Source organism: Amblyomma mixtum, chromosome 10, assembly GCF_055824585.1.
Source record: "Amblyomma mixtum isolate Tamu chromosome 10, ASM5582458v1, whole genome shotgun sequence".
Taxonomy (NCBI): Eukaryota; Metazoa; Arthropoda; class Arachnida; order Ixodida; family Ixodidae; genus Amblyomma; species Amblyomma mixtum.
Window position 1 is genome coordinate 139,120,099 of NC_143021.1, and position 22,350 is coordinate 139,142,448.

At 45.7% G+C, this 22,350-nt stretch overlaps 1 pseudogene; it reads right to left on the reverse strand.

The window, feature by feature from the left end:
* Positions 1 to 5,300: 5,300 nt before the first annotated feature.
* LOC149327089 (P2X purinoceptor 7-like) lies at positions 5,301 to 6,548 on the reverse strand (annotated as a pseudogene).
* Between the last annotated feature and the right edge of the window lie 15,802 nt (positions 6,549 to 22,350).

Consider the following 22,350-nt stretch of genomic DNA (forward strand, 5'->3'; position numbering starts at 1 on the left):
TTTGAATTTGAATTTGAAAAGGGTTGGAGACATAAATGGCACAGTGACCATCGGAAATCGTGAGAACGGCGAAAGGAATCAGAAGGTGGTGTCGGCGGGTGGCAGCTGTGGTGGTTGTGAAGAGAACAGGGCTACTGAAGGCGGAGTCAGGTAGGAGCGGGACGAGGGCAGAAGAGAAGGGAGGTATGGCGGTGTCGGCAGCTACGAGAATTTTAGCGGTGGGCACTGGCAGGTCGCACACGGAAACGTTACACACCGAAGATAGCGCGAGTTCAGCACGAGCACAATCAATCACTGCACGGTGGGTTGAGAGGAAGTCCCATCCTAGGATGACATCGTGAGAGCACGCACTCAGCAAAACAAACTCGATGATATATGCACGTCGTTGACAGAAACTCGTACCGTGCAGGCTGCGATGGGGTGGATGCGCTGTGAGCTGGCCGTACGGAGCGAAAAGTCAGACAGGGGCGTCGTCACCTTGCGAATTTTGCGGCGAAGAGAGTCACTAATCACAGACATGGCAGCGCCCGTGTCAACGAGCGCGAGAACAGGGACACCTTCGACAATCGCATGAATCACGTTGGCGGGAGGAAACGGAGGACTTGGCGAGTTCGCAAAAGACGCAGTTCTTGTCTCCGGAACTGCGGCAGTTAGTTTTCCTCGCGGATTGGTTCCGGTCGCCGAAGCATTGGGGAAATTGAACGGCGGCGAGGGGAAGGCGAGCGACGAGTAGAATACTGGGAGCGAGGCATAGACGAGCCAGAAGAGCCATCGGTCAAGGGCGGCTCGGGATCGTATCCGTACGGATGCACAGCCTCCCCAGAGCGAGGCAAGCGCTGACGGCAGAGACGTGCGACGTGCCCTGGAAGTCCACAAGCGTAGCAGATGGGCCGATTATCGGCGGTGCGCCAAGGGTTCGTAGGGCGTCGTCGTGTGTGAGGAAACGAGGCTGGGGGAAGTGGCATGGACTGGGGTGGAGCATAATAGGCAGGGCTGCTGCGATACGTGGGGGAGGCAAGCGAGCCCGGTGTCCGGGTGACGGCTTCAGCATAGGTGAGTGGTGCTGCGACAGGAGGAGGCGGGGGGCTTGATGGCAGGACTGCAGCGACCTGCTCCTGAACAACACGGCGGATAGTCGGCGCAAGGGAGGGCGCGAGGTCGGCAGTAGGGCACACAGGGTCTGGAACGTGATGGAGAAGAGAAAGCTGGCGGGCGACTTCCTCGCGTATAAAATCTTTTACGCGCTCCATGAATAGGGATTGGTCCGAAGACGAGGGACCAAGAGACAAGCCAGCAAGACTCTCGGTAGGCGCACCAGACTGCCGCGTAGAAGCGCGTTGCTTGCGCAACTCGTCATAGCTCTGGCACAGCTCGATGACGGCACTGACGGAGGTGGGATTCTTCGCCAGGAGCATTTGGAAAGCGTCCTCGGCTATCCCTTTGAGAATGTTGTTAACTTTGTCAGTCTCTGGCATCGAAGGGTTGACGCGCTTACATAAATCGACCACGTCTTCAATGTAGCTGGTGAATGTTTCAGCCGGTAGCTGGGCTCGAGCACGGAGACGTTGCTCGGCGCGAAGTTTCCGCACGGCGGGGCGGCCGAAAACGTCCGCGAAGCTTGCCTTGAATGAAGACCAGGTGGGAAGGTCGGCCTCATGGTTACGAAACCATACGTTTGCAACGTCTGTGAGGTAGAAAAGGACGTTGCTCAACTTCACGGCGTCGTCCCACCGGTTTAAGTGCTGACGCGCTCGTAGGAGGCCAGCCAATCGTCGACGTCCTGGTCGTCCGTACCGCTAAATGGGGAAGGGTCGCGCTGGCGTTGGACTCCGGAACAGAGGACGGTGGGAGGGATGGCCGGCGATGACTGCGTCGAAGTGTTTGGACATTGTTGGCGGTGCAAGTTGCGTTCCGCTCCGAAGTTCCAGGTTGAGCACCGGGACGGGGATCGAAGCACCTCCACCAAGTGTACAGGTGCGTCTTCGAAGAGCAGGTCGGAGGCCGTTGATCAAAGACGCGTCACGGCAGGCACACACCCAGGTGTCACACCGAAACCAGCACAGCACTTCGTTCACCTCTTCGTCGCACCACGTGAACGGATGCCGGTCGTTCCCATGACAAGTTATTCATGTCTACTCTGCACACCTGTTCATTTATTCATAGCCCTTGTTGCATTGCCTGCATTTTAATGCTGGCAAAATGCAGAAATATTTGTGTGCTACGCAATATCAGTAGGCATTGAAGGACCCAATGTGGCCTAATTAAACCAGAGCCTTCCGCTACTCCATACCCAATAGTCCACTTGCAGCTTTCAGGCACTGGACCTCGTATATCACACTGCGGTGTACCATTCAGTCTTGTACATATATTCTTTATGCTAAAAGTGCGTGCTGCAGTCATGGGCTTAAATTCCTTTCACCATGTAAGGATATGGCAACATAGCAATTAGCCACAAGGGTCCATCGCACCTGTCAAGAAGGAAAAAAAACGCTTGTTATTTTAGAGCTAAAACAACAGCTGGAGTTTCCAAGTTCTCTGAATCGCTCAAGCGTGTTTTACAGCCGTGTACTATATTTCTTCATGGTTTACTGTGAGTGTGGTTTCTGATGTCATGGTAGTGTCCGGCAGTCAGAGGTCCTGATTGCCAAGCCCCCTTGTGTATAAGAACAAATGGATGCATATTCTGAGTATTGGACATAGTACTCCTGTGTCGTTTTTGAACTATGTGGATACACTTGCTGCCATTGTAATTATTGCATTCTCTCATGATAATTTGTTCCCAACCAATTCTTTCTGACTTTGGCAAAAGTGATGTATGTGATTTCAGTTCTTAAAATATCTTGGGAGTACGATCAGTATGAAGAGCCAGAACTTTCATTTTCTTTTTTTGCAGTCTCTCAATTGGTAGCATATGCGTACACACACTTTCTGAATACCGGTTGCGACTGTGCCATTCTGTTTCTGCGGTGATGTTTAGGTTAAAAAGGCACTTTAACATTCCTATATGAATGATAATGTCGATGCTAAAATACCCAGATGCTTAGAATTAATGCAAAACCCTGCACGAAGGGGTGCCTTTTAGCCGCTTGCCAGGGTTTGGCCGGTAAAAATTCAATATACATGTACTGCGTCCAAGAAATATGCTGGTATCAAATGCACTGCTTATTGTAGCGATTGAGAAATCTGTATTTTTTATTCCACCTTTTTATATTAACGAGCAGTTCATACAGGAACAGTATTGACAGGACAAACTGGTTGTTGAAGCTTTCTTTGCAATGAACCACTGGTCTGTGTTGGTCTACAAGGTGCTCGTCTCAGCTGACTCCATTCATCAATGCCTGCTTGACGGTCATCTGCAAACATGAAATGTGAAGTAGATTCCTTTCACGATGAAGGCACCATCTGAAGTAGGGCTCTGAGAAATTTGAGGCTAAAGGGTTAAACAAACACTGCTTTAGCCATTTGACTATGGGAATTCTTCAGTTGCGGCTTTGCCATCCTTGGTTCAGACTCGGAGAACATTGATGTGCTTGAAGTTGAAGAAATTTTGTATGTTGTGAATGGCGATCGTTGTGTTTCAATCAGTGATCAACTGCCTTACAATGCCAATTCTCGCTTCTTGAGTTGATGTGCCGATAAAGTTCTTTGTATCTTGTTCAGCCTGGCATGCTTTATATGTCATGGAGTATTAATAGGGGTCACACTGAGATGAAATTAGTGGTGTTAGTGTCACTCTGACCATTTATCATTCTTCCTGTCTCCTCGACCAGGTCACTTGATAATATGAAATGTGCCAAGAAATGCACCCACCTTATAGTATGGTTTTCAGCTTTCTCTGCTGCAATATTTCCTTTTTAACTTCTGTTGCGTGCTTTTGGCTATAGTTTTTGTTCCGAGCTTTTCCTTAGGTGCAAGGCCTGCTGATCATGCCACTTGTTTTCTTTTTTTAATTCACGTACTTCCATGATTTATTGTGCTCCAAACATTTATGCATGTGTACATTTTTTTGCAACTCAAGCAGGTTCGTTGCACTTGACAAGCGCCATTACCTGGATTCTTCCAGAATATTGTGTGGTGCTACACTTTTAGAAGCCTCTCTTCTTGTGATTTTATCTGCCTCATGCAAGAGTATTTCACTGTTACAATCTTTCTATGAAACTGTTTTTTACGAGTGTAATTTTAATTATTAAGACTATTGTAGTATTTAATGTAGGCTGAAATTTATTACTGTAGCCTGTAAGGAAGTGCACTCTAGTGATTCTAATTATGGTAGGGAAGGGAGTGAATTTTAAGGGAGTGTAAACATAGCAAGAGGCGACCGGTGAGATTATAAAGTTTTTGGGTACAGTGGTCACAGCTGGCATAGTACAGTGTTAATTATTTACATGTCATTTGAAGAGGACTTTGTTCTGTTGTAAACTGAGTGGGTTGGTGAGTTATGGTAGTAATCTGTTGCCTGAAGTGTCCCTGCTTATCTGTGTTCTTGCACTGTTGATGTTGCAACATTGCAGAGCAAAACCAGACCGTACAGAAAATAGCTTCCATTCTTCCTTGTTTCAGTGAGACTGCTCTCATATTTTATAGTTCAGCTCAGTAGGAAACTTGAGGGATGCCCTGTCCATGGCATGTTTTTGCTGTTTCTTGTATGTCTCCACGAACGAAATCAGTATGACATCACTAATTACCTGTGAACCACAGTTCGAAACACATATAGGTAACACCAGCTGAATATAGCCATTTCTTTCTTTGCCTTTGAAGAAATGTGTCACGGCTTCTTGTCAGTGTAAAGACAATGTTACGGAACACTGTGTGATGGAGATTGTGAGCTAATGCAGTGCCCAATTTGGAAAATGGCGAGATTATAAATTCAGGCGCTGAAAATTAATGTGGTGCCATGAATGGAATTTGCAGATATGAAAATGAAAACACTAAAAATGAAACAGCTGGAATTATCATTGTATTGTTGGGAATGGGGGACTACAATCTCATTCTCATGCAGCTCATTCTTAGCATGGTTTCTACAGCCCACTTGGTTCACATTCTTACTGGTGAGATGTATGCTGACTTGCAAAATCTTTGCAAATAAATTATTAATTTATTGAAAGCATCTGTGTGTTTGTTACGGTTGCATATTTATGAAGCACTCCACACAGAACTCTGGTCTTGCCAGCCATGGATGAAAATTTATTTCATAAAGGTGCTTGGGATTTGCATGAACTCTGAAAGGAGGTACAAATAATTGAACATTAGAGGAATGGCTTGTGTGCCTAGCTATATAGGCTTCATGATGTGTACATACCTCAGCAAGTGTAAGGATGCTTGAATCCAGTGTAAGTGCCATCTGGAGATGGATATTTTTTGCCTATGGCACTGACCACGCAACTCGGCAGGATTCTTCTGTTGTGCCTGCCCCAGTCGCTTCCACACAAGGTGCACAAACTGCCTATAAGCAGCGTACCTCATCCTCCTAAAATAAAGAATGCAGGTCAATGAAACTGCCCAAGCTACCATATGTGCTCCTTCTCACCTGTTCACACAGCCCCTGTCGTTTCTCGATGATGTACTAGTTTCCTGTTGTGCCAGAGCAACTTGAAGCACAGCTTTATTTAGGCACACATCTTTGAATTTTTTTGTTGATGTGATGCAGCGTGCCTGCTTCTGCTTTCCCGTAATTTCGGGGATCTCTTGACAACAGCAGCTGTCTTCTTCCTCACTCATTACTGAGCAGTGCATGCAGGAACACCTGAGGTGGAAGGTAAAAAGCTGTGGTAATGTTTCAGTGCCGAGACTAGGCAAAACGTCTAAAATGGTGTTATGCATTACTCCAAAAATACGAAAAACAAACGTGCGCAAGCCGAATAATTTACGTTTACTGAAAGAACCTATGTTCAAGACCGACTGTCATACGCAGATCATGCTATCTGTTTAGTTTATTGGGGTCTAACGTCCCAAAGCGACTCAGACCATGAGAGACACCGTAGTGAAGGGCTCCGGAAATTTCGACTACCTGGGGTTCTTTACCGTGCTCTGACATCGCACAGTACACGCGCCTTTAGAATTTCGCCTCCATCGAAATTTGGCCACCGCGGCGGGGTCAGATCATGCTATCATACGGCATGCGCAAATACTGGAGTAACTGCCTGTTCCTCGAATCTATTTGTCGATAAAAATTGTGTTTACAACTGGGATAATGTATTGTGCCAACGCGCTCTAAGACTATCCGCGCTCTATGCCTGCATTACACCTGCGTACTCCTCGCAACGCAACGCAGTAAACAAATGCCTGAATGAGACACTTGCGCTGTCGGACCTCGTCAGGAGTACCGCAGTATCAACAAAGCAGCATTTATACGCGCGGGAACCGATTAGCAATCGAGATACTTACCAGTTCACATTCCCCACTCGTGAAATCGCTTCGTCGCTTTCGCTGGTAGCCAACGACGAACTGTCGCTCGTCGGGAGTGCACTAGTATGCTCTTGTGGGGATGCTTCAGGTTCAAAAAGGTAAGAGGAAGTACCGAGCTGAACTGTGGAATAAAAGCCTTCCATAAGGTAAAATAATTTAGCGCAGATTCACAATAAACACGGGCACACGTGCTAGATCCTAGTCACCTGCGTACCGAACTGGCCGCGGCAGGAGCGACGGTACCCGATGTTGACGTCACGAATGTTTCGACCAACCACAGGTGGCGACGGGGCTCGCCGCGCTTGCCTGCGGCGGTGGGCACTTATTTCTGCAAAACAAAGCTATTTATCGTTCTCTACGTTTATTTTCAATGTGATATTTGAGTTCAGGGAGCAGGGAAGTGCAAAAATGCGTCAGAAACTCGTTTTTTTTTAAAAGTGTTTCAGCTTCCCTTTAAATGGCTCTACTCTCGTCCGTTAGCAGAGGGTGTCACAACATTGGCAGCGTTTAACTCGTGATAACTCTGGAACTAAAAATGTTAGGAGAAAACGAATGGTTGCTTCAGACAGAGGAGGAAAAAATAAAGCTAGAAGCCATTTGATGAGTGTACAGTAGATAATTAATTATAGTAGAAGTTGTCGAAATTACGTCGAAATATCGCAGACGTCGATACAGCCACGAGAACGGTGTGACGTCACATCCACCTGAAGTTGTAACGGCATAGTGAAAATTGTCACAGATAGAAAAACGCCGAAACTGTGTCAAGTTAGATGGAAAAATGTGTAATTTAGCGTGGTTAACACTTAAGATAACCGAAAGATGTATAATTTGGGTATTGATATAGCCACAGGAACTGTGTCACGTTACATCCACCGGAAGTCGTGACGGCATAGTGTCCTCGGTAATCGCCTCTGAACACTTTAGTTGCCAAAGTGTCCTCGCAGTTTTTTCTATTACTAAGTGTTTTTTACAAAGCATGAACACAGATTTCACTGTGTCTGCAGGTGTGAGGGAACTTATTATCATCAGACGTATATTTTATTGATTTTTTTCGTTCGCGTGCATGGTTATTCGCGCATCTGCCAGTTTTACCCGTATACACCCTACAAGAAGAGAGGGGCATATTATAGGTGACACCAGTAGGACCACCAACGAGCATGTTGGTATGTTTGCAGCCATTGGATACCTGCTTTCCTTCTTTGCCCTTTGCAATTCTTGAACAGAGGCCAGACAGTTTACAGAGTGCAAGAAAGACCAACTTCACACCGTGCCGTTGTGCCACCTTCAGGTTGCGCGAGGTGCCATTAAGATAGAGCACTACTTCGACTTTTTGTGCGAAAGTACTCATAGGATCGTCAGAGTCGAGCAAATATCTTCCTTGCGCATCTTGCATCTGGCTTGAGCATCTTGCTTGTGAATTGCTCGTTGCCATAGCAGCTGCGACGCCAAGTGGCAATTTGCCCCGCGCCACCCCCCCAATTTCGCCTTGCCCGATTTGGATCAAAATCGATGTCCAACCATAACTGAGCACGCCCTACACAATGGTGACATAACATTTGGCCCGGCTCATTGCCAAAATTTGTCCCTGGTCATACCCGAAATTTCACCTTGGCCGATTTGAGCCAAAATCAATGTCAAATTGTAACTTACCGTGCCCGACACTATGACGGCACCCCAATATGACCCGGGTCATTTCGAAGAATTTAGTCCGGGCCACTCTCGAAAAAGTTCTCCAGAGCTTTCAAGTCAAAACATCTCGTTCTTATGGTGCCACTGATGGGGCCGCCATTTACGTCACCGCGCTTTGTTATGTCACACATCGGTTTAAGCCGATTTGACCTCCGGCTTATTAAGGCGAAAGCCTTTAACGCCTTATCGCTGTCGACAGAAGGTTGTCAGCAGAGTTGTCATGCTTTTCTAGTCAGGCCAGAAAAAAATCTTTGTGCCCTATGGGATTCGAACCACCATCCTTCCGTTCCGCAGCCGAGCGTGCTAATGGCTACGCTACTGCCTGCCAACGCATACGTAGTTGCCTCCTTGTCTAGGACGCTGGAGAGTGTTTGCTGAAAGGCGTCCTATCAGACGGATGCCTTCCAAACGCCCTCCAGTGTCTTCAGCGTTTAAGATTCACAAACACTGGTGTACTTAACGTCTTAACCACACATCACAAGCAGCAACACCGCACGTAAGGCTTTCGCGTCACCGCACTTTAGGTCAACATAGTGCACCTTGAATTTTTTTCCCTCTCTACACTACCATTTTCCACACGCCGGATGTTGTAGTTTTGCATTTTTAGCAGCAGCGACTCGACAAGTGAATTCAGCAAATCAGTTGGATGAGCTGCTCTCTTGCTGACCCGGTTATCCGGCTCACTTGGTTATTTTACTGAGAAAAGTTCAGCACAGTTTGCCCCGCTCTACAACACGTCTGAGAAGCAGGTTGCCGCTCATGCGCAAATGCCTCCAAGGTTAAACATAATATTCTCTTGCAGATTGGCTTCTCTATCTTGCGTTGGCTCTTATATTCGGTAATCAAGAACCTCTACAAATAAGGGCCTTAAAAAACATACGAAATATCTGGGAGGCGCGGCTCCGTTCAAAAGTCTGTATGCCGATTCCGCTCAGATTTGAGCGCTCAATATAGTGTCTTGGACCTGGTAAGCTATACTGAGCACCATAGAACTTTTCGCCTTTCGACACTAGCATTTTTTTTTACGTCACTCAAGCTTATGATCGTGCTATAAGGGAGTAGTTACTCATTGACATTCACCCAAGCGCCAGCCATACGGCTACGAAAAAAAAGCTAAACAGGATTCTCATAACCTTCGTAGTAAAAGAAAAGTTCGTCCTGGTCCGGGGTTCGAAATCAGGACGACCGCTTCACCGGAGCAGTCGCTCTAACAAATGAGCTAACCGGGACGGCGAGCTTATGGTAGGGCGAGAGCGAATTGATCAATAACTCGAAGTGGGAACAGTGTTGGTCAAACGGTGTTCTTCGGGGCTCAATACTAAACCGTTTGCAATTGTCATTGGCGCACAAGGCCCCCTTCTAAAATTAATCACGTGTTCGTATGTAACCACAGGATACGGTTGCGGTTAGGGAGCGCTCGGTGCACTGTAAAGTCGGTACTGTGAAGTGTGCCTTGTAGGAGTGTTTTTCCCCACACTCTTTAATGTTGTCATGGCTGGTCTCTGCCAGGCTTTGAAGAACAGTAGCAGGCGGCTCCGCCTATATGTATGGAGACGACATTTGTGTTTGATTTAGCAGCTACCATCACTAGCAGTGATGACTCAGCACGCTTTTAATTCGCTGCAAGTGTATCTTCGAGATGGGGCATTGACTATACAAGCGAATAAGTCCGACGTTTTCCTGTCCCCAAGCAAATCCAGCCGTTATAGGCGGATACAGGAAAGAGCTTCCACATTGGCCAATTTATTCACATGCGCTTTCCTGGCGTTTTTGTTGACTCTCTACTCCATTGTACCCTGTTTTCTGCCGCACTTCAATGTGATGCGCACAACCACAAGCCTGCAATGGAGAAATCATCCTTCTTCGACGGTCGTACTTCATGAAGCGCTGGCGGTGAGCCGCATAATGTAGCAACTACCTTTTATATTCCCATCCGTATCGCAGCGTGATCGCCTAAAAGGTTTCCACTGAAAAAGCATAAGGGGACGCCTTGAATGGCTGCAAGCTACTGCGAATAAGTCTGTATTTAAAGTACTGAGCCTTTTGGTCTCGCGAAGGTTAGTGACGCATCTGTGTCCCCTTGAAGAGACAGTAGCTTGTCGAGCTCTTCTACAGCGTCTTCGAAAGGGGTCTGAGGGCCTGGTTTGCTTGGAATTTAACATTCGAATTACCCCAGGTCTTAGACAGAGGCAGCGGTTAAACCCGCCTTGGTTCTTTGAGAATCTTGACGCTGCCTGCACCATTTCTCACTTTCCTACTAAGCGGATTACTTCATTGGCGGAAACTTATTCGTTCGTACTGGTGCATTTTTAAATAGAATTTCGCCACCCTCTGCAAATTTTCATGCGGAGATCAGCAGGATTAGCGCGTCAGTGTTCTATATTCCATCTTACAATAATAGCTGCTCTGGCCGAATTACTCAGGTCGTTTCCTCCACTAGGGCTGAGGTTGTTGCCTTTCGGGCAGCCTTATGGACGGTAGTGTATTTTCCGCCTGAACCTGTAGTCTTCTTCGCGGATTCAAACTCTGCTCTTTCAGAGTTATAGCACGGGTTCCCATCTGCAAGGCTGAGCCTTAGTTCTGTGCACTTGGTGCAGCAGCTACGCAGCAGGTTCTTCTATTTTTATTTCCAGTGGGTTCCTTCGGCCACAGGTGTCCCGGGCACCGAGGTGGCAGACAGCATCGCCCATGAAGCCCTGCTTGCGGCTCCGTCAAGAAAGGCACCCATAGATGAAACGAGAATGTTCAACGAAACTGTGCTCGACCATTTCTGATCCCATTTGTGCTCTCCCAGCGAGCCGTGTGCGACCAAAGGACTAAAGAGACCTGAAGCCAATGTGTTGCACCGCATTCGCGCGGGCTGTGATCGCACCCGAGCGTAAATGTATAAGAGGGGTCTGGCAAAGTGTGCGGGGATCTAGATAAATACCTTACGTGCTGGTCAGATTACAACGCAGAGAAGTGCACCCTGCTCGAGTGCGTCAAGAGAGCTCCAGTGCCACACAATTTACTTCAGCACTTTACTTACTTTCACGACAACCGGTCATATAGCCAGGACGTTTATGATCTTTCAAAATTCCTTCTGTAACCATCTGTGCCCAAAATGGTTACAGCAGCATCTGATGACTGGTGTGGGTGTTTGTTGGCGTGGCAGCGTAGCTGCGCTAGGTCACGGGTCTTTGCAAAAACTCTTGCAGTTAATATTTAAATGTCGCTACGGTGGAGCAATAGACATCTTAGAAAATTCAGTGCCATGCGGTACTGTGAATGTGAACTGATCATGGCCGCCATTCCGTGATCAGGGTCATCATAAATCCCTGAGATATCTCTAGGAGTTTATCTTGCATTTGTCGCCCCCGCTCGACGACACCTGCACATCCAAGAGTTCATTTGTTTTCATCCGTTTGTGCTTTGGCTGCCAGCATCCTGCAGCGTGCTTTTTAGCCGCCAGCACGCAGTCGGGTAGGCGCACCGAAACAAGGTACAGCCGGCCAAATCTTCAGCTGGCGTGAGCGACGGCCGCTTTTTCTGCACTCCTGCGCTCCACGACGAAGCAAACTCGCGGAAAGTTCAATATTAAGCACGGGCTTATTGAGCCTGTGCTTGGATTTAATATTTTCGGAAGTTTGGTCAGTCATAAGCTGCAGGAGCACGGATAACGCGGCCATCGCGCACGCCAGCTTAAGATTTGGCCGGCTGTACGTGCGTATACATGCAGCCATTCCTTCCTCCGTGCATTCAACACGTCGAGTGCATGCCGCACTATTTGGCGCTGCTACAAGCACAGTGACATCTATAGTGATGTATTGGTGATGAACGTGCTTTCAAGTCCTCTTGAAGAGATCGGCGCTTGTTGCTGTGTCACACGCAAGCGATTGAGCAAACCTATTTGAGCCTCGTCGGTTTGGTTGCTGGAGCATCTCGAGACATTTTTTCGCGGCGGCCGGTTCACATGCCAGCGAAAACGCTCGCGATTTCTCCTGCAGAGACACAAAGACCTCTTTCTAGAGGCTGCGGCAGCTCGAGCGGCCAGGACACCCGAGATTCAAAAATACAGCAAAATCACCTCATCATTCCGTCGCTGCTCTGCTAAGTTCGCTCATTCACTTGCATGCGAAAGAGGCTTTACATTTGAAACAGCCTTTATGCGCATACCATTGGCGGCCAGCAGTGCTGCACTTGCATCGCACAGGCACCGTTTGGATGATTTGGCAATGCGCTTTTCTAAAAACCCGTGCTCAGCTGCATTTCAACGCGTAGACAAATGCGGACTTTCGGGATAGAAAACTCATTTGAAAAGCCAACATATTCCTAATAATGAGCTTGATTTTTCGCACATAGAAGAAATACTCTTTACTTCAGTGCTGTCTTGGGTGCCTTTTTTCTTTCATTCAAGAGTGGAATTTTTCATTTCTTTTGTGTGCTGCATTTCCTCTGCCCCTGTGCACAACAAAAAAAAAGCGCAGCAGCGCGACGTCAAATTCAAAATCTGCGCATGTCGTCCTGCGTTCGAAGTGAAGTTTCAGCCTTCCATTGTGTCGGCGCTACATCAGCCGAAGTTAGACTAAAATATGCCTAACAAGCGCTAGTTATGTACTGTACTCACCTCTATTAATTCAGCCTGTATTGCGACACGTGGCAGTGAATTTTAGGATATCTGCTTTTCCTGGAGTAACACCAGAGAATTGATTGCCTCAGCGAATTATATTAACGCACCGTAACTGGTTATTTTTTGTTTTGTGGGCTGTTTTCAGGTTTAGTTTTTTTGGTTTTTCAATCGAAAGCAATTTGAATAAGAGGAAGAAGACACGAAGTCAAAAAGGTCATATTAACAAGTAACACTTAAGTAAGCTCAGGACAGTTTATTGGCAGTAACTCTTCCCCAAGCTATGTATCTGGATTGGAACGTTTTATGGAACACGTAATGCCAACTGCTTGATTTTTAGACAGCAGAAGAACTGCATTAAAACTGTCCCAAATGGTGTCATATGCAGAGGATCAAATCCAGGCTCAGCATTCAGGAATGAACAAAATCTCAGGTGATAACGCGCTTAGAAAGCTGCTGCAGGGACAACCCCAGGCTTACGAAGTGCACCCTGCGATAATTGAGTAGTAGCTGCAGCGGCACCGCTTCATATTTGCAAATTACAAGGCCCACGGCAGGAACAAGGTCATGAAAATAAAACCAAGGGACTTCAGCATCTGCTGAACAGAACTCGCGTTGCTTTGAGGACAGCAAAAGACTGCATCATTCGAGCTCAACAAGAAGCAAAAGAAAAATAACTTAAAGCAGTGAAGCAACATCTTTTATCCATGACCAGACACGTGAACCTGCGAAGCAGGCAGCAAAAATGCTGTGGAAAGAGTCTGCAAGCATTTCTCTATTGACCGCTTGAGTACTGGCTTGCAGTCCTACAAGGATTTAACAAAAATTCTCACTTTTTTGAACCCTGGAGAAGATGGAGAAAATATGAGGTCATGGTCGAAACCATAAAAAACACAACTAAGCCAGGCAGATCAAAAAACCTTACGATAAAACATCAACACCATCAGCCTAACTATGCCCACCGCAAGACAAAGGCCTGTTCCGTACCTCCCCAATTAACCCTCTACTGTGCCAACTGCGGTTATCTTAACTTTATCTCATCCGCCCACCTAACTTTCTGCCAAGCCCTGCTACGTTTGCCTTCTCTTGGAATCCACTCCGTTACCCTTAAGGACCAGCGGTTACCTTGCCTTCGCATTACATGCCCTGCCCAAGCCAATTTCTTCCTCTTCATTTTGACTAGGATGTCCATAACCCACGTTTGTTCCCTCAGCCACTCTGCCCGCTTCCGGCCTCTCAAAATTACGCCTATTAATTTTTTCCATACCTCGTTGCACTGTCCTTGAGCCTAACCATTTTCATTAGCCTCCATGTTTCTGTGCCATAGGTAAGGACCGGTAAAATAGAGCTGTTTCATACTTTTCTCTTGACGGATATCGTTAAACTGTCATTCATGATCTGAGATAACCTATAATATGTGCTCCATCTCATTCTTGTTCTTCTAGTTATTTCCCCCGCATTATCCGGATCAGCGTTCACCAGCTGCCCTAAGTAGTCGTATTCCCTTACAACTTTCAGTACCTCACTACCAGTTCTGAATTGCTGTTCCCTTCCGAGACTGTTCAGCATTACTTTGGTTGTATGCATGTTAATTTTCAGACCCACCGTTCTGCTCTGCCTGTATAACTCATTGATCATGCTTTGTAGTTCATATCCTGAGTGTATAAGCAAGGCAATGTCATCAATCGCAGATTACTTAGATATTCTCCATCAACTCTGCGCTCAACTGCTCAAATCGCAGGCCTCAGAACACCTCCTGTAAACCGGCAGCATATAGCATTGACGAGATCGCGTATCCCTGCCTGACATTCTTGGTTATTGGAATTTTAATGCTTACTCTTTAGAGGACTATTGTAGCTGTGCAGTGCAATAAAAAAATGATTTGCCTTTCCTCGTGAGGTTGCGACGCGGACGTTCTGAAAAAGACCTTGCAGACAGGGTAGGTTTCGCATATCGATTGCAATTCTATGAAACATTTGCATCACGCTGACCAAATGCAACTTCATTCATTTTTATTATTTAAACCTATTGTTTTTCATGAGCGCGTGATTGAAGAAATGCCGCAAGCATTCAAAGAGAAATATTTTTCTATTCGTGTCATCTTGGATGCGACCGAGATCAGACATCAAGCTGCCCGTTCCACTCCACTCTGCTACCTTTTCCTCTTGCATGTGAACAAATAGATCGAAAGGTCTCAGAGCATTTCTCCCGATGCTACAGTGAAGTTTGTATCCAACCTGTCTCCAGGCTCTCCTGCAAACAAGGAATGCGTGAGACGGAGTGAATTTTGGTTATTAGTTCTACAGAACACGATGTTTTAATGGCTTAAGAAAGGCTTGAGGATGTAGGATATAATGAGTGAGATCAGATTTCAGTTAAATACTCCGTTTTTTTCTAAAGCACAAGTTTGCGCACACTCAGGTCATGACAGAAGAAACTGCCTTAATTCGGAACACATGCCGAAAGACGTCTACAACAAATAAATAACTTCCAGTTCTCTGGAGCGTCTTATAACTGAGATGTGGGCGGTGTGTGTGATCCTGACCAACTTGTAATCCACCCTCCTGCGGCCACCTATCGATGGACATGAGTGAAAAGTGATGAGTGATGAGTGAATTGCACAAGTTTAAAGCACGATACATTACATGATCCTTGCCGTTAACGTGACAGAGTTAAGAGTGCTGTTCAGCACAAATGAGAAGCCAGCGTAGTACTGACCATCGGCACGTTGACAAAATTAGGATTTGTTGAGTAGGTCGTGAAATCCGGCATTAAATTATGATGATAAAGTTGCAGCACGACTCAATCCTTATAGCATGTAAGACTGCAAAGTAAAATGAGCTCAAAAGAAAACTGGGACACTCAAAAGAAATAGAACCTGTGAACCTAGGGATCCCCAGTAAGATACGCTATACCTAGGCCATCGAGGCACGCTTGATTAACCTGGTCAGAGAGGCCTTGTGCGTCTTGTGTCCGTGTGTGTGAAGTGATATGCAGAGGACCCAAGGCCGCTACAGGGACATCCTGTCCTACTCGTAAGGCGGACCTTAACTGCCCCTGAATTTTTTTGTACATAGCATAAAAGCTAAACCCAACTATTACCAAACTATTCAGTTCATCAGAGCAAACTTTTCAGTTCATCTTCAAGGTATTCTATTGCAACTCAAAATGTTCTCTCATGCTAGTACTCTTCCTGCACTGAGCCGCCCCGGTGGCTCAGTGGTTATGGTGCTCGGCTGCTGACCCGAAAGACGCGGGTTCGATCCCGGCCGCGGCGGTTGAATTTCTTTGGAGGAGAAATTCTAGACCCCCGTGTACTGTGCGATGTCAGTGCACGTTAAAGAACCCCAGGTGGTCGTAATTTCCGGAGCCCTCCACTACGGCGTCTCTCATAGCCTTAGTCGCTTTGGGACGTTAAACCCCATAAACCAACCATCTTCCTGCACTGAAGTACAGTCCTAGCATGTTATTTCAGACATTTGCAGGCAAAAAAAATTATTAGCGATCTTGGTGAACTGTCCAACAAGCATGACTAATTGCAGTGACGAAGCCAGAGGACTGCATCATTGATAACTCCGAATGAACTGAATTGTGCAGTCCCAATTCCTTCACTTCATTGACGGACCAATGACTTCAGATACATAGTGATTTCAACCAAATGGCGAACGGTATCAAGCTCCCAATAACATAATTCCTGAGGAGACGGTGAAGCAAGGTGAGACAGCAGGACAGAAAAGAAAAAGTGGTCAAGTTTATGTTTATCAACAGCCCAGTCACTTTGAAATTCTGAATCTTTAAACAATCATTACCTTGTCGGGTAACACGACAAAATCAATTCAAGTAAATCTTGATAAAGCCATCTGACCTAAAACTTGAAAACTGTATTGACGAGACCGGTCTAGTCTGACGTCATGATCCTCGCCTTTCTTAATGGAGTATGTCTGCGCTATTACTGCAACCTGCCGCAACCGCGTCCAACTGCTTCGAGAGAAGGGGGCTTTGGCAGGTCGCGTGCTCGACTTTTTTTTCCTGTTCCGTCAGCAATGTCGATAGATGAATAAAACTTAATTTATCTCAACTGACCAGACCGCACGCTGAAATTATGGCCGTGCATATTTCAGCGCTAGAAAACAGACATATCATGAAAGTGAAAGGATCGAAATCTGCTAAAGTACTTTCTCCAAAATTTCAAAACCACCTGTCTCCTAAATCACCGCTGCAAACCAATGCTCCGGGCCTTAACCGACAGTTTGTCTCCTAAATTAACGGATTCACTAACATGCGACACACATAAAACGCCATCTCGTTTATTCACTTGGCGCTATGTGCCAACGTCTTGAAAATCCAGTGTCAGCTTCGTGACCAAGTGACAGTCCTGAAATAGGATTGCCCTCTTGTCAATATTATGCTTGCAGAGGCTGCGATATATCCCTTTCGGCGCCGACTAGGCGCGATCACGATACGGACACGCGGCAAGTCAACACAAACACTATTTCGGCTTGAGATAGAAAGCCGTGTATGCCGATTTTATATACCACCTTCTATAAAAAAGTGTATGTTTATTCTACTGCCAGCAATGCTATGTTACTTTTTCTTGGAGCCAAAAAAAATGTAAACAAGGTTTCATGGAAGGTTCTGGATTGCAGAAAGCGCGTTTGTCGACATCACGCATATTAGACCTTCATTTCAAATATAGTCTTGCCATTTTCATTGCCTATTCATTCTGTCACTTTAGTCTGCTTGCTTTTTTGCCATTTCAAGAGCCCTTTGATGAGGTTTTTTCTGCGTGATCACAGGCACGCAGTCACTGCGGGTTAAATGTTTAACCGCCTAAAGCTCTGTGCTGCACCCAAGACGTACGCTATCAAGAATTTCTTTTTTTAGCAATTGGGAACTCCAGGTCAAGCGGCATGCAGCATGCACTATTTTCATGGCTCCTTTTGCTGCACTTTTCGAAAAGAGTATGTGAAGCCATCTTTTATTTTCTTCTATAAATTAAAGTACTTTTTTCTCCTGTAGGTTATTTAGGATTCGATTGTGGATTAGATTTTGGGGCTCCAGCAGTCCAAAGCGACTCAGGCTATGAGGGACACCGAAACGTCCAATGACATCGCACAGTACACGGGTCTTTTAAATTTACGCCTGCATCGAAATTAGACCACCGCGGCCGGGGTCGAACCCGCGTATTTAGGGTTAGCAGCTGAGCCCCATAACCGCTAAGCCACCGCGGTGGCGTAATTTAGGAACGGCTCAGACAAAACAGTGCAGTCTGCGGAAGAGTACTGACAGGTGTGAGTTTATTTGGTTGCATAGCCTGATTTCCATATCTTGAAGAGTAAAAACGAGTACTGGCGTTTGTGGATGGTACAGGTCCCGTTTTGGAGCCCCGTAAATTATAAAGAGGTGTTGCAACTTTACATATTGCTAAAGATTTCTGCATCACATTGCAGACAATAAAAAATGTCCTAAGTAACCGCTGAGAAGCGTGTGGATTTTGTTGGTAATGAAAGCCGTGAGTTATCGCTTATTAAAAAGCAAAAAGAAAATAGCAATATTTTCATTTAATTCGGCGTAAATGACGAGAGACAGGTCAGCGTACACATATCAGACTGAAAAGGTGTTTTCTTTTTAGGCGTACGCATTCAAGGATTGGAAAATAAACCACAAATGTAAGTTTTGTGAAACATTCCAGCAGTGCCATTTGCTTGAACTCCAACTGAAGTCTTTATATTAGCAAAAAATAATCACAAGGGTTCGTTTTCTCACATGGGGCGGTGCCCTGAGCTTGGTGCAGCGCTTACTATGGTCCTTCAGTCTGCAAGCTAACCAATCAGTCTGCTAGCATGCTACCTTCTACTACCTGCGCTGTTTACTATTTACTCCAGGTAAAGAAAGAAAGCGCTAGTTATCTCATTACACGTCTATGACCACAAATAGATGCAATGTCCACCTACATACGCAGCCCGAAACACTCTGGGCCGTTGAACACGTCTGCTTCCGGCACTCTGAGGTCTATCACAAAGCTATTTCACTACAGCGCTGAATTTAGTAGTGAAACCAAAACTCCACAAAATACTTGAGCTTGATGCATGAGGTTATTCTAGGTCAATTTTGGAGATGTATGTTCATGATCTTGACACCCCTTAGGGATGTTAAGAGTTAAAATAGAATAAAACGATACAAATCGAGTTAACGACCACTGATATATGCAAACTCAGACAGCCCGTTCTATTGTATATATCAGGGGATGGGTACGATGGGAGCATGCGCAGTTGGCAGGGGCAAATTATTAACTATGAGGCGGGGCTGAAAAATTTTGAAATCTGCATGGGTTCCGCGTCTCTTTCTGGGATCCTCTACTTCTAGGCCTTCACGGTAGTAGTTCTGCCGGAGCTTGGCTGCGCCCACGTGATGACAGTTGCGACCGTAGGCACCATCGTCATTGCATACAGTATGATCCAATACCATTCTTGCTGAGCAATGACGCAGCGTGAGATGGGGCGCCAAGCCTGCTTTCGAATGCCGTCCAGGGCTTCTAAGTAGGAGTTGTGTCTCCTATGCGCATGTGTCGTTGTGAGTACTGAATCCTTAGCCTGGCTGCTTTCTCTCTGAGTGAGCTCTGTAACTAATGAAGCAAACAATCAACCAAACATTACATTACTCAATCTGCGTTTATTAAGGCAGAGGACACCAGAAGAAAAAGCTGTGATTAGCTTGATTGGATTCTCTTGTCCCGTGTAATCAGCTCAAAGTGCCTGTTTTTTTACCACATGAACCTTGTTCAATGCAGAAAGATTTTACTGCAGCGAGGAGTCTAGGAGAGGTGAATATGCCAAGCGACATGAAATAAGCTATGAACGTTTTATTAGGAACTGAAGCTCAAGCATAGGTTTTATAATAGGATTTAGAAACAGCGTGTCTACAGTCGCCGCCAAGTACGCAACGCTATCTTCCTTCTCATCAATGGTTCTGTCTTCACGTTGAACAATGACCATCACGTTTTTTAATTCAGTTGGGTTACAAGTTGAAGTGCTATGATGCAGGGAGTGCGCTAAAGCCCTCGTGCAAGTGCGCGTGCAGGGGCTAACTGGTAACCCCAAGTTGAACTGCTTCTGAAGTAAAAGGATGCTCAAACCAAACTGCACAGGAACAGCAAACAAATTGTGGCGTGTTCATCACGCAGCACAGCAACAGACTACTCTGAGATCTCAGGACGGCTTCTTATGGCAGAGCCCAGTATGTACCGCGAGGATAAAAAAAAATGTTGTCATCGCACAGTGCGGTGTACATCCACTTGGTACTCGCTTTCTGCTTAATCTTTTCGTTAAAATGACTTTCACTCAGACTGCGCTGACAAAAAGCACAGGCATGCTCATTTACTAGGATGGCAAAGCTGGCGGAAATACAGGAAAGACGCTGTGCGGGACACCGACGTTGATTAGGCAGTTCTGACGCCTATTATAATGCCAGTATACAACCTGGGAGCGTTAGTAAAGCTGGACGGCTGATTTCGCACACACGCGAAATTGCACAACACTTCGCTTTCCTGCGCCAATCCGCTAAATCCTATGGATCCAGAGAATGCGTCAAAAGTCGCTTTCAAGTTGAAATGCAGTAATGAAGGGAAGTTTTATCACTACCATAATTTTACGCCACATAAAACAATTGTGTTTTCACCTTCACCGCTTCACCTCAGAGCAGTACAGGTGACAGACTCTTGCTTAAACTCCCTATAGTACAGGAATAAAGCGCTCAGTACGAGCACCATAACCAGTATTCTTCTAAGAACGTTTTTGGAATGTGATGCAATCTGCCAGGCATGCCAACGTAAACAAAACAAACGCATGATATTATTGAAAGGCGTTGTTTGCTTTTTTCTTAGTTGTTTGATTCTGTTTCCTTTCCTTTATTGCCGGCAGAATGGGCCGTCAGAATTACTGTGCTAGGCAAGAAGCAACTGGAGCGCTCTGCAAAAACCAAAGACGCGCTAGTCTTTCAGTCATGTTGGCGATTATTAAAGATTTTTTATGTCTTTATTCAAAATGTCCGAAATTGCCGTTACATTCAATGCTGCCAACGCGTCCGCCATTGCGATATTCAACGCGCCGAGAGCGGTTGCTGCAGAGCTTCCGAGGTATTAAATCCTTTGTGGACGCAAGTCCAACGAATAACCTTATACCAATAGTCACGTACAATATCCGCAGCTCTCGTTTTAGTTTTCCTATAGAGTATGCCTGGGTTAAGTACTTATTTATGTATTTCATATTTTATGTAGCCTGTGTAAAGAGCAGCTGCACGCACAAAATATTTGTGGTCTTCGAATAACATGCCCTGTTCTGCGAAGCACTTATTTCGAGAAAACATAGCAAATATTTTCCCCATTCTTTGATAACTAGTAAATATAGCAATTTTATACGCTTTGACTTCAAGTCCTAGTGTTCGCTGTAAATTGCCTGTGTAAAACAGTGCAGAGAGCCAAAAATTTTCCGGTGGCACGTAGCCCATTGGCTGTGGCATGTGAAGAAATGAAGGCATTGCATTGCACAACACTTTTGTGTGAACTGTTGAGCGAACTAATGAACCTCTGCTTTTATATTGGTCTCTGTCGATTTTGTCACTGTCGATAGGTCTCTGCCAATTTATCCAGGCTAAATGAGTCCAGTAAAACTAAAATCGTACGGATTTTATTTTTATCTACAATGCAGGTAATTAGACAACGGTAAACATTTTCCTCACGAGATTTCTTGAGAGCGGAGCTCGTCTAGCTGCATAACTTCACCGTTTTCAAACAGGAAAGAAGACTGATTTGGTTCATTGGAGTTTAACGTTTCAAAGCGACTGAGGCTGTCAGGGACGCCGTAGTGAAGGGCTCCGGAAATTTCGACCACATGGGGTTCTTTAACGTGCACTGACACCGCACAGCACACGGGCCTCTAGAATTTCTGCTCCGAAGAAATTCAGCCGCCGCGGTCGGGATCGAACCCGCGTCTTTCGGGCCAGCAGCCCAGCTCCGTAACCACTGAGCCATCGCGGCGGGGTAAACAGCAAAGAAAAGGCTGTTTTGAAGAAGTAAGCACACGCATAGAGTACACGAAAATAGACGTGACAGAAGGTAGATCTTTTTAGCGATTGGAAAAGCCTCGCGGACACCGATTATCAAGGCAGCGTTCGACTGTAACTTTGCAGTAAACACACGAGGATGTCCCTCATCCCGCTCTTATTAGAGAAAAAAAATAAACTTACATAAATGTAACAATTCTGCCAATATATTTATAACATTTTGATAAACTGAAGATTGTTTCTATTTTCGTTGGTAGGGCAGTTGTGCATATGACAGTAATAAAATTTAAATCAAATTTAGTGTAAAATTGCCCTCCGTGCGCAATGTAGCTAAAAGAGGGCTCTTCACTACGCGCCAAAAAACTGTGACGCGCTTCACAAAACCGGAAATTTCACCAGAAACAGGAGCGTGTTTCTAAATTCTTGTTATATCTTTGAAGGACGTGATAACCCCCTACTGGGCAAGTAAGTAAACAAGTATTTAAAAATACAGCACAAAAGACACAACGGCTGAACTCATTGTCAACGCAGTTAAAATTCACAATAGTTGGTCAGCACTGCAAAACCACCTAGTCCACAGTAAACTGTTA